This window comes from Phyllostomus discolor, chromosome 4 (assembly GCF_004126475.2).
Source record: "Phyllostomus discolor isolate MPI-MPIP mPhyDis1 chromosome 4, mPhyDis1.pri.v3, whole genome shotgun sequence".
In the NCBI taxonomy this organism is placed as follows: domain Eukaryota; kingdom Metazoa; phylum Chordata; class Mammalia; order Chiroptera; family Phyllostomidae; genus Phyllostomus; species Phyllostomus discolor.
Genome location: NC_040906.2, coordinates 71,713,882 through 71,725,150, shown reverse-complemented (window position 1 = coordinate 71,725,150; position 11,269 = coordinate 71,713,882). Strand labels below are relative to the sequence as shown.

Sequence of the window (11,269 nt, the reverse complement as noted above, 5' to 3'; positions counted from 1 at the left end):
AAAAGAATGAAACACAGTGCTCGGTTTGGTGGCACATATACTAAAATTGGAACAATGCAGAGAAGATTAGCATGGCCCCTGTGCAAAGATGACATGCAAATTTGTGCAGCATTCCATATTTTTAAAAAAGAATAAAAACATTTACATAGATACAGAATTAGCACTACCCGTATATAATGTGCATCCTTATTTTTCCCTCAAAAATTTGGGCAAAAAAGTGCACATCATACACAGCAAAATTCAATAATTCTTTTATAAAAAAGCCTCTCTGTATGGTCTCTCCTCATGGACTAGTTTGAGCATACTCAGAGCATCATGACCAGGATCCTAGATTAAGTGCCTCAAGAACAAAACTATGTGTAGTTTTATTATTTTATGATCTAGCCTCAGAAATCACATAGCACCATCTTTACCATACTCTATTTGTTGAAGCAGTTATGGCCTTTGTCCATATTGAAGGGAAGGGAACATAGAATGTACCTTTCGGAGAAGTGTTAGTCACATTGTAAGAAGAGAATGTGGGAAATGATTGATTGATTGATTGATTGATTAGTATATTTGAAAAAAGTAATCTTCTTAAGAATATTCACAAATAAGAACAATCTGTGTTTCACTGTACCAGTAGCAGTCACTAATTGTCCTTTATAGCTTGCCTGTTACTCATTCATGATGCCTTTAACATTACTTTGAGGTATTTTATAAATGCTAGTTGCCCCATCCCATCCAATATTTGCAAAAGCAGAAAAAAAGCCTAGAAGTGGTACTAAGAAAAATTATATGATTCTACTGGAAATCAACAAGAGATTATTAATTAAAAGTGATAAAACTATACTGCTTTTATGTTATCACTTTTGACATATAAATAAATAGAATTAAATGAACATTCTTTCAGAACCTAATGTGATTTTAAGTAAAGGAACTTTACTACTACCTTATCCCCTTTACAAGCCTACTAGCTAGATAGAACAGTTTTTTTTTGGGGGGGGGAGCAGGGTTTAACCTCATTTTATAACACTACACTGTGTTCTAGCCTCAGCTATAATATAAACAGAATATTAAACTTTAAAAACAGTGTGCTCTCACAGTAAAAACAGATGTTAAAGTTAAAACTACAGCTCATTTCATTTGTTTGTTTTTCTTTGTTTGGTGCTGATTTTCTCATGCGTAGAATTCATTTTATGTATGTGCTTGTGCGAGATTTGTATGCGTATACACATAGGTGTGTGTGTATACATACACAAATATATGTAACCATCTCTATATACATACATAGCCATAAACCCAAAATTAGACCCTTGCTTCACTTGCATATATTCACCATCCTCTTAGTCCTCTGATTTTAAATAATCCAGGAAGGTCTGAATTTAATTGGAATGAAAGTTTTTTAAAGTAATATATCTAGGCTGAGTAGCTCAGTTGGTTAGAACATTGTCCCAATGAGTCAAGGTCGCAGGTTCCATCTCATGTCAGGGCACATTCAAGAACAACCAATGAATGCATAAATAAGTGGAAGAACAAATCAATGTTTCTCTCTCCCCCTCCCTCTCTCTACCCCTCTACTTCTCTCTTCTTCTCCCCCCTCTCTTTCTTCCCTCTCTCCTCCTCTCCCCTCTCCTCTTCCTCCCTTCCCTTCCCCCTGCTAAGAAATCAATAAGTAAAAAAAGGTCTGTATCTATTTTGCTGTCTGGTTTGCTGTTCTAATCCATCCCATCCTGCCCACAAATGATGTAGTAAGAGGGTTAAATTAGGCACCGAGTTCAGCAGCAGATCACTTTCACCTGTTGTAGCCTAATCTCAGAGTCCCTGACGTAGAAAAGACTTCCCAGTCTACTTTGATAAAAAGTAGAGTTGAAAAATGGTAGCATCAACCATTTTTACCAGGTGCTGTACATTTGTTACCTTATTTAATCCTCACAATAACTTAGAAGAGTACCCGTTATTCTCTCTGTTTTACAAAGAAGAAAGCAAAAGCCTGGAAGAAATGAAGGAGCTTGTCTGTTACTCAGGTCTGACATAGTGACAATGAATAAGATTCTAAGCCAGATCTTTTTCAGATATTTCTTTTTCAGTTTAGTATTAGAACATGCAGTTTTTTCTGTAATATTTCAAAGTCGAATATTATTTTGATTTTGATTTAATATTCATGTGAGTAAATGGCCTGTTCTCTTCAGCTAGATGTATTTGCATAGGGCATGAGCAAGAGCAGTAAGAAGACTTAGGAGGAAATTAACCCTACTAAGAGCTCAGTCTGTTTGCTGTCATGTCAAAAAAATTTTAAGATCCTTCTTATAACCAAAAAAGTATACAAAAGAAACTATGAGTAGTATAATTTATTATGTTGTAAAATACCAGAACATTCCAACTCGCCAAGAAAAGTGGAAAAATTTAATCAGAATATAAATCACCTGTAAGAAAACATAGTATTCTGTGAGAAATCAAATTGTTACCTTAGATTAAATTCCTCACAATTCCATGTAACCACCATAAAGAAAATATCTACTTGTATTGTATTTTTCTATTTGTATTATATTTTTCCTAATTGTACCAAAGCCAAGTACTACCCTGTTGCTACTTACTCTGATCTTTCTATTATTTTGCTTTCCATCAGTGACTTTTTCCTCTTTAGAGTAATATATTTCCTTAACAGAGGGGTTGCATTTTTTTACAGAGATCAAAATTAATGTAATTGAAAACCTTGCAACCCTGAAAATAGTTTAACATTAATATAGTTGCTCATGGGTAAATATTTCCGGAGTCATAGAAAAGTCAAGATAGAAGTAGTGTTATAAAAAACACTCCCAAAAGCTAATCACTACTGGAAGAAGAGCCAGGATAATAGTCTTAGTTTAAGGAACCTTTTCAAGAAGCCACACACCCATGGTGTTCTGATGTTCTAACTTGCAAGATGGCAAGTTAGTACATGAAATACTTCAGAAAATAAGACAGAGTGAAGTGTACTTTCTTTGTTTGGACCAGAGATTTACCCAACTTGCCCATCCTGTTACAGATCCCCTGTTTCTTTCTTACAATTTCTAGCTATGCCAGTGCATGGAAAACAAACTGGATAGTCAAGGTTTTTATTTTTAATAGATTATTTTTATTATGCTTTCTCCATTACCATTTATCCTCCAATATCTTCTTCCACTTCCACCCACCCCTCCCCCGCACAATTACCACACTGTTGTCTGTGTCCATGAGTTCTCTTTCTTTTTTGCTTGATCCCTCCATCTCCCCCAAAATCCCCATCCCCAGACCAGTGGTACATTTGCACAATGTACCACTGAGGAATACTCCTCTGCCATAAAAAAGAAGAAAATTTTACCCTCTGTGATAGCATGAACTGACCTGGAGAACATTATGCTAAAGTGAAATAAGCCAGTCAGAAAAAGAAAAGTACCATATGATTTCACTCACGTGGAATCTAATGAACAGATCAAACTAACACGCAACATAGTGACAGTCATGATTTTGAAATTTCATTGTATTTTAGTCAAACATGGATCTCTGAAATTTGATTTGAAAATAAATTCAAGGTGTCTTGCCAGTTATGAGAATAAATATATGAATTCATATTAATGCTCATCTTTAGTGTTATTCAACAGTAAATTTAAAATCATACTCCTTATGAAATAATGTTTATGGCTAGCACCATGCATGACCTATACAGGATAACATACATACGTGTGTATGATGAAGTTGTGGGGAGTATGAAGAATTGAGTTTCTTCCTCCTGGAATGGCCATCCAACTCCTCCCTTTCTCCTAGCTAACTGATTTCTTCTTTAATATACAGGTCAGAAGTCATCCCTTCTGAAAACATTCTCTGACCTATTGCATTAGGTCATCTGTAGCACCCTCTGCACACTCAGGTGCTTCTCTTTATTTTTCTTTCCTTGCTGGACTGTAAAATTGTAACCTCCACTGTTTTCTCATCTTTGTGTCTTCAGCAGCTAATCCTGTGCCTGATACTTGGTAGGCACTAATATCTTTGTTGAATGAAAGCACACATGAAAAAATGATATGAGTAGATTTATAGGTATTTTATGAAACATACATGTATTGTGTTTCAGGAGGAAACCAGCATTAACTTTTTACCCATAAAACATTAAACGCATGTCTTTGTTAGGCTTCTTTGTCCCATTCTGCAGTGTTGTTTTGTTCCTTTGGATTTTCAACCTGTTGCCCTAAACAAAATATAGTTGTTAATTTAAATTATATTTATAACTTTGTCAGTAAGATTTTTACTTTATTGTTGACTTTATTAAAATAATAAAAATATTTTTACCATTCTGAATTTGCAATTGTATCTTTTTGTGGCAAATTTTCCTCTAGAGAATGTGTCCTTAGTTCTTTAGTGGAGGCCACAACAAAATAAGATTTATTTGCCTTGTGGTAAAAATGTGACTCCTCTGGTGGATTCTTTGTAATGTGTTTTTAAAATTATAGGCTTCTTGATCTAAATGAGACTTTTTTATTTAATTGTGAATTTGTGTCAGTAAACTATATTTTTCTAGGAATTTGTCCATTTTATCTGTTTTCAACTATATTCACATGAAGCTATTTTAATATTCTCTTATTTTAGTGCAGCATCTATAATTATATAGTTTTTGATATTAACTATTTCTATATACTTGTCTTTCTGTCTTTTTTTCATCTCTCCCTTTTTTTCTTCCTTCCTTCCTTACTACATTTTGCTAAATCTCTCCAAAGGCTTGCAGCTTTATTGGGCTTTTCAGAGAGTTAACTTTTATCTCTGCTGTCATCTTTATTGTAATTATATTTTTCTGTTTCTTAATTTCTGTTCTTATTTCTTATCCTGTAGGAATTTAAGGCTACCAAATACTCAATTATTGATTTTGCTATATACCACAAGTTTTTCATGTTATATTTTGGTGGTTGTTTAATTCTGAATATTTAGTTTGGATTCCCATTTTAAATTATTTAGAAGTAGCCCTGGCTGGCATAGCTCAGTGGATTAAGCACGGGCTGTGAACCAAAGTGTCGCAGGTTCGATTCCCAGCCAGGGTACATGCCTGGGTTGCAGGCCAAAACTCCCAGCAACCGCACATTGATGTTTTTCTCTCTCTCTCTCTCTATCTCCCTCCCTTCCCTCTCTAAAAATAAATAAATAAAATCTTTTAAAAAATTACTTAGAAGTATGCTTATTTTCAAAGCAATTTCATTATTTCTAGTTATTTTTGTTATTAAAGTCTATATTAATCTATTGTTGTTAAAAATGTGGTTTATATCAAATCAATTATTCAAAGGTTGCTAAACCTGCATTTGTGGTCTAGTGTGTGATCCGGGTTTTACTCCCTTTTGGAAATGCAGTTGAAAATAATGTGTATTCTACAACTATTGGTGCCATTTTATATATGTGTTCAGATCTTCTAGGTTCTTATGACATTTTCTTCTTGAGCTTTCAATTACTAAGCTTTATTAAAAATTTCTTTTTTTGTGGTATGTTTAGTTCCACTTGTCAAGTTTTACTTTATATATTTTGAGATCATGTTATTAATTGCATACAAATTGGATATTACTATGCCCTAGAGAAGTAATTTTTAATTTACTTTTTTAATTTAAAAATGATTCCTTTTATTTCTAGTAATGCTTTTTCCTTTGATATATTTTGGCTAATATTTATATAATTTTTGATATTTGCTGTTAATATATTTTTCATTTTGTACTTTTATGTTATGCAGACATCTTTTGAAAAGAAAACAATACAGCCATCAATAAAACATTTTGAATCCAACCTGACAATTTTATCTTTTAATTGGAAATTATATTTTATTTACTTCTATTATAATTAATAATATATTTGGGTTTATATCTACCATTGTATTTTGTGTTTTTATTTTTCCACAATTTTTGTTTCTTTTTCTTTCCTTTATTGCCTTTTTGTATTCTCCATTATTTTTTTTTCTTGTTTTTGTTGTCCTACTAGTTTGGAAGTCATACTGTTGTTAGTTGTTAACATAGATATGTTATCATGTTTACTTTTTAAATTATGCACATATTTATACTAACCACCCAAACAAAAAAAGACCTTAGGACAGAGCATTTTAACTCACACTGGCTGGTGTGGCTCAGTGGATTGAGTGCCCACCTGTAAACCAAAGGGTTGCCAGTTTGGTACCCACTCTAGAGCACACGCCTGGGTTGTGGGCCGGGTTCCCTGTAGGGTTTGCTAGAGGGGCAACCTCACATTGATGTTTCTCTCCCTGTCTCCTTCCCCTGTTTCTAAAAATGAATAAATAAAATCTTTTTTAAAAAATAACATTGTAACTCCATTCACCTTTTCCCAACTTATATATTTTTTATTTTTATTTTTAGAGGGCAAATGAGGGAGGAAGAGAGGAAGAGAAACATAAATGTGAAAGAGAAACATCTATGGGTTGTCTTTTGTACACACCCTAACTGGGAACTGAACCCACAACCTACGCATGTGCCCTGACTGGGAATCAAACCCATGACCCTTCGGTCTGTGGGATAACACCCAGCCAACTGAACCACATTGCCCAGGGCTACCTGTTTTTCTTTTTTGTATTTCTGTCATTTTTAATTCTGTAAGAAACAAATATCATTGTTTTATAATGTTAATATTACTTATATTTACCTCTTTTCACCCTATCCTTTCTGACATTTCATATCTTGCATCTGGTTTGTCCTTTTGCCTGAAAGTATGTTCAGTGAGGATGTGAATGTAATAAACCTACTCAGTTGTTATCTCTAAATGACCTTATACCACTGTCATTGTTACAAGAATTTTATTAATTATAAAATTCTAGGTTACTAGTGAATTTCTTCTAGCCTGTTAAAGATATTATTTTACTGTCTTCTGGCTTCTACTGTTTCTTTCAAAAATTTAAGTATTAATCTCTCAACCCATTAAATGTAATTTAACTTTTTTCTTTTTGTTTTTGAGATCTTCTTTTCCCTTGAATTTTTTGCAGTTTTGTTCTTCTTGTATTCCTTCTGTTTCTCTCCACTGTAGTGCTAATTCAGGTTTATGTTAGATATTTTCATAATATTTTCCACATGTCATTATTCACTTCTCTGTTTGACTTCTCCAGTTCTCATTTCAGCTATATTGAAGTTACTATTTAACCTATTGGTTGATTTATTTTTGCATTGATTATCATACTTTGCACTTAAAAATTTTCTTGTATTTTTTTTACAATTCATGTTCTTACATACTTAAACTTTTAATTATTTAAAACACATTAAATATATTTTTATTGTGTCGGTAATAACTCTAATCCCTGGCAACTACTTAGGAGTGATTCTGCCATATATTTTTGTTTTTCATATATGCCTTGTTTCTGTAAGTACTTAAATGATTTTTAAAATTTTTGTGCTACTCATTTTTCTTTGAATTTTACATGTGAAAATATTTTGATACCTGTGATGAAAGGGGATTTTCAAGGTTTACATTTGTATTTCTCAGGTGCCTGAGAACACTTATTATTATGGTACCATTATTACATGACCACTTTCCATTTTGGCTTAGAAGCTTTGTAGAGCAAAAGAGTTTTGAGGTTTCAGAATGTGGACTTCAGTGAGGATTAGTTTCTGGTTACAGATTCTCAGGGAGGATCTGTATCCCTTATTTCCACATCAACCTAGTGCCAAAGTTCTGATCCGGCAATTTTCCTTGCATTTCCCTTAGAGGAAGAAGGTGGGGACAGTGTGGCACAGTGTTGCAGAGCATTGTCCCTAGACTCGGACTGTCTTAATTTACATTTTGGCTCTACTATTAACCTTAAACAAGTTACATAACCACTCCAAGCTTCACTGTCTTGATCTCTAAGATAAAGATTATAATGCTGCCTTTTAAATTAAATTTATTGGAGTAACACTGGTTAATAGGATAATACAGATTTCAGGTGTATGCATTTCAGTGGTATGATCTATATATTGCATTGGGTGCCCACCACCCAAAGTCAAATCATCTCTGTCACCATAAATTTCACCTCTTCTACCCTTCACTAAAGAAACCCCATCCCCCACTTCCCTTTAGTAACCACCATACTGTTGTCTGTGGTTGTGAGTTTTTGTTTGTTTTTCTTGTTTATTCATTTGTTGCTTTTAATTTTATTTCCCACATATGAGTAAAATCATAGGGTTCTTAACTTTATTGTCTTACTTCACTTAGCATGATATTCTCAAGGTCCATCCATGTTGTCACAAATGGCACTATTTCATCTTTTATTATGGCAGAGTACTATTCCATTGTACTTATGTTATTCAATTATCTATGAAAGGATACATCAGTTGTTTCCATGTCTTGGTCACCAGGAATAATGTTGCAGTGAACACAGGGCTGCGTATATCTTTGCAAATAAACATTTTCAGATTTTTGGAGTAGATACCCAAAAGAAAATTTGCTGTGTCATATGGCAGATCTATTCTTAATATTGTGAGGAACCTCCATACTGTTTTCCATAGTGGCTGTACCAGTTTACATTCCTACTGTCAGTGAATAAGGGTTTCTTTTCCTCCACAACCTCGCCAGCATTTGTTATTACTTGTCTTGCTAACAATAGCCATTCTTACAGATGTGAGGTGCTATCTCATTGTAGTTTCGATTTTCATTTCCCTGATAACTCATGAAGTTGAGCATTTTTTCATATATCTGTTGGCCATTTGTCTGTCTTCTTGGGAGAGGTGTCTACTCAGATCCTCTGCTAATTTTTTAATTGGATTGTTTGTTAGGTGTGAAGTTTTAAGAGTTCTTTTTAGATAGTAACCCCCATCAGAGCTGTTGTTTTCAAAATCATCTCCCATTTGGTTGGTTTCTTTCATTGGTGGTTTCTTTTGCTGTGCAGAAGCTTTTAGGTTTGATACAGTCCCATTCATTTATTTTTGCATTTACTTCCCTTGCCTTTGGGGTCAAATTTATAAAATGTTTTCTCCTACATGGTCCATACATTTAGTACCTATATTTTCTTCTGTATAATTTATTGTTTAGGTCTTATATTTAGGTCTTTGATCCATTTTGAGTAAAATTTTGTATATGGCCCATATACAAAATTTTGTATATGGTCCATTTTGAAAATTTTGTCAATCTTTTGCATGTGGCTTTCGAATTTTTTCAGCACCATTTATTGAGGTGGCTTTCTTCTCTCTATTGTACATTTTTAGTTCCTTTGTCGGAAATCATTTGTTCATATGTATGTGTGTTTATTTCTGGGCTCTCAATTTTGTTCCTTTGGTCCTGTGTCTATTTTTCTGCCAATACCATTGCTGTTTTGATCATTGTCACTTTGTAGTATAATTTGAAGTGAGAGAATGTGGTAGCTCCAGATTTGTTCTTTTTTCTCAGGATTGCTTTTGGCTATTTGGGGTCTTTTGTGGTTCTACAAAATCTGATGGTTTTTTGTTCTATTTCTTTAAAAAATGTAATTGGGATTTTGATAATAGGGGTTTTTTAATTTTGTGAAGATTAAATAAGTTAATATCTTTGAGGCACTTAGAGCCCAGTAAGCTCTATAATTTTTTACTAATCTGATCATCCTTTTCTTGTCTACTATATAAGTTGAATAGTATTTTGTGGTTCCAGTATTATGGAGGGTTTTGCTGTTAGATGTCCCACTTTTTAGGGCCACAAAATTAATACTGAAGTTCAGATGATCAGCGAGTGTTCTCAAGGTAAAAGACAGCTTACGTGCTTGCCTTACCATTGTGAAAACAAGTCTTCACTTAATCTTGTCTTCAGAATTCACTGCTTTTATATTAGCTCATAGGAACATTTAAGAAATATTTTTTATGTATTCATTTTACTCAATTTAGTTGTTTTCAAGTGGTACTCATGTTAAAGAAAATAGAGAGTCATTATCATTATAATCACTGTAAATAATAAAGCCAAGACTAAAATAAAAAGTTGACTCTGAGCATGTGCTTTAGGAAATAACTACATGAAAGACATAATGTTTAAGTATTTGAAACATAAATATTTAAAAATAATTAGTAATCCAGAAAGTACTAATGGAAATATCCATGCAATACCATTTTTTTATATCAAATTAGAAAAGGGAGAAAGGAAGGAAAGGAAATTTGCAACCCCAAAATTACAAGTATTCAAGAATCCAAATACCTTTATATCTCTTACTGGTAAGAAAGATAATTGTTATATTTCCTATGAAAAGCAATTTGGCAGTATCTATTCAGGTTATTAAAATATTTATATTTGCGACTCTTAAATTATACTTCTAAATTTTTGTAAAAAGACTTAAAGGTATGTACAGAAATTTAGCTACAAAAGTTATTATTTTATCACTTTATAGAAAATTAAAATATTGGAAAACAACTAATTGCCTCACAGTAAAAGAATGGGTTGAGTTGAGTATGAAAATCTCATATACCAAAATGCTGAATAGCAATTTTAAAAGATGCCTTTGAAGTATATTAATGCCATTGAATAAAGCTCATGATAATCTGTTATGGGGGAACAAGTGATTGCAAGCTGAAACACACAAACAATCTAATTTTTTTAAAACAGTGTATATATACACTGTATGGTTATATATAACCATAATCAATCTCAAAAGGTTAAAAGTGAAGCTCTTGGAAATGAGGTTTTCGATGATCTTTAACACTCTTATTTGTGTTTTCTAAAATGATATCAACATTACTAAAAATAGATAACATGCCATTAAATAAATTTTTAAGTAAGAATCTTAAGTCACAATGCCAATATTTTAATACTATTTATGTTTTTGCATATTAACTTTTCCATTTTAATGCTTAGGCACTTGTATTTTTATGTAGTTAAAATTATTTTGTACATATCTTTGGCATTTTCTAACTATTTTTTCATGTTTCTACATGGCTTTTAGATGATCAATTTGATGATAATTGTGTTCTATTTGTTTAATTATTAAAATATATTATCAGTTGTTTAAATATTTGCTTTTAACATTTATCTATTATGACTAACATCAATTAAATAATAAAATTAAAATTCTGAAGGTAGTTATAACAGCTATAATTTATTACATACCTCTTAGTTGTTTCATAGAAGTTATTTTTAATTCTAGACCAACTCTACGAGTTAGGTATTATTATCTTGTTATTAAAGATGAAACAGGTTTAAAGAAGTTAAGTAACTCAATGATTATAAAGCTAATAAGGAGCTGAGCTATAGTTTGTTACAATACAGGTTTGTCTGATTGTTTTTCTCATTTGAGCTTTTTTTGTTACTGTGTTTTTCAGACTATAAGACGCACTTCTTCCCCAACCCCAAATTTGGGAGGAAAGGGAGTGCA

General features: G+C 32.5%; 1 long non-coding RNA gene and 1 other non-coding gene across 2 annotated transcripts in view; both read left to right on the top strand.

Annotated features, from left to right (window-relative positions):
* The window catches only part of LOC118500410, a 185,060-nt gene that overhangs the window by 84,861 nt on the left and 88,930 nt on the right, over window positions 1-11,269 (top strand). The window lies entirely within an intron of this gene.
* On the top strand, window positions 17-123 carry LOC114495759. The gene has a single exon (XR_003684436.1). It is a non-coding gene; the product is annotated as a U6 spliceosomal RNA (small nuclear RNA).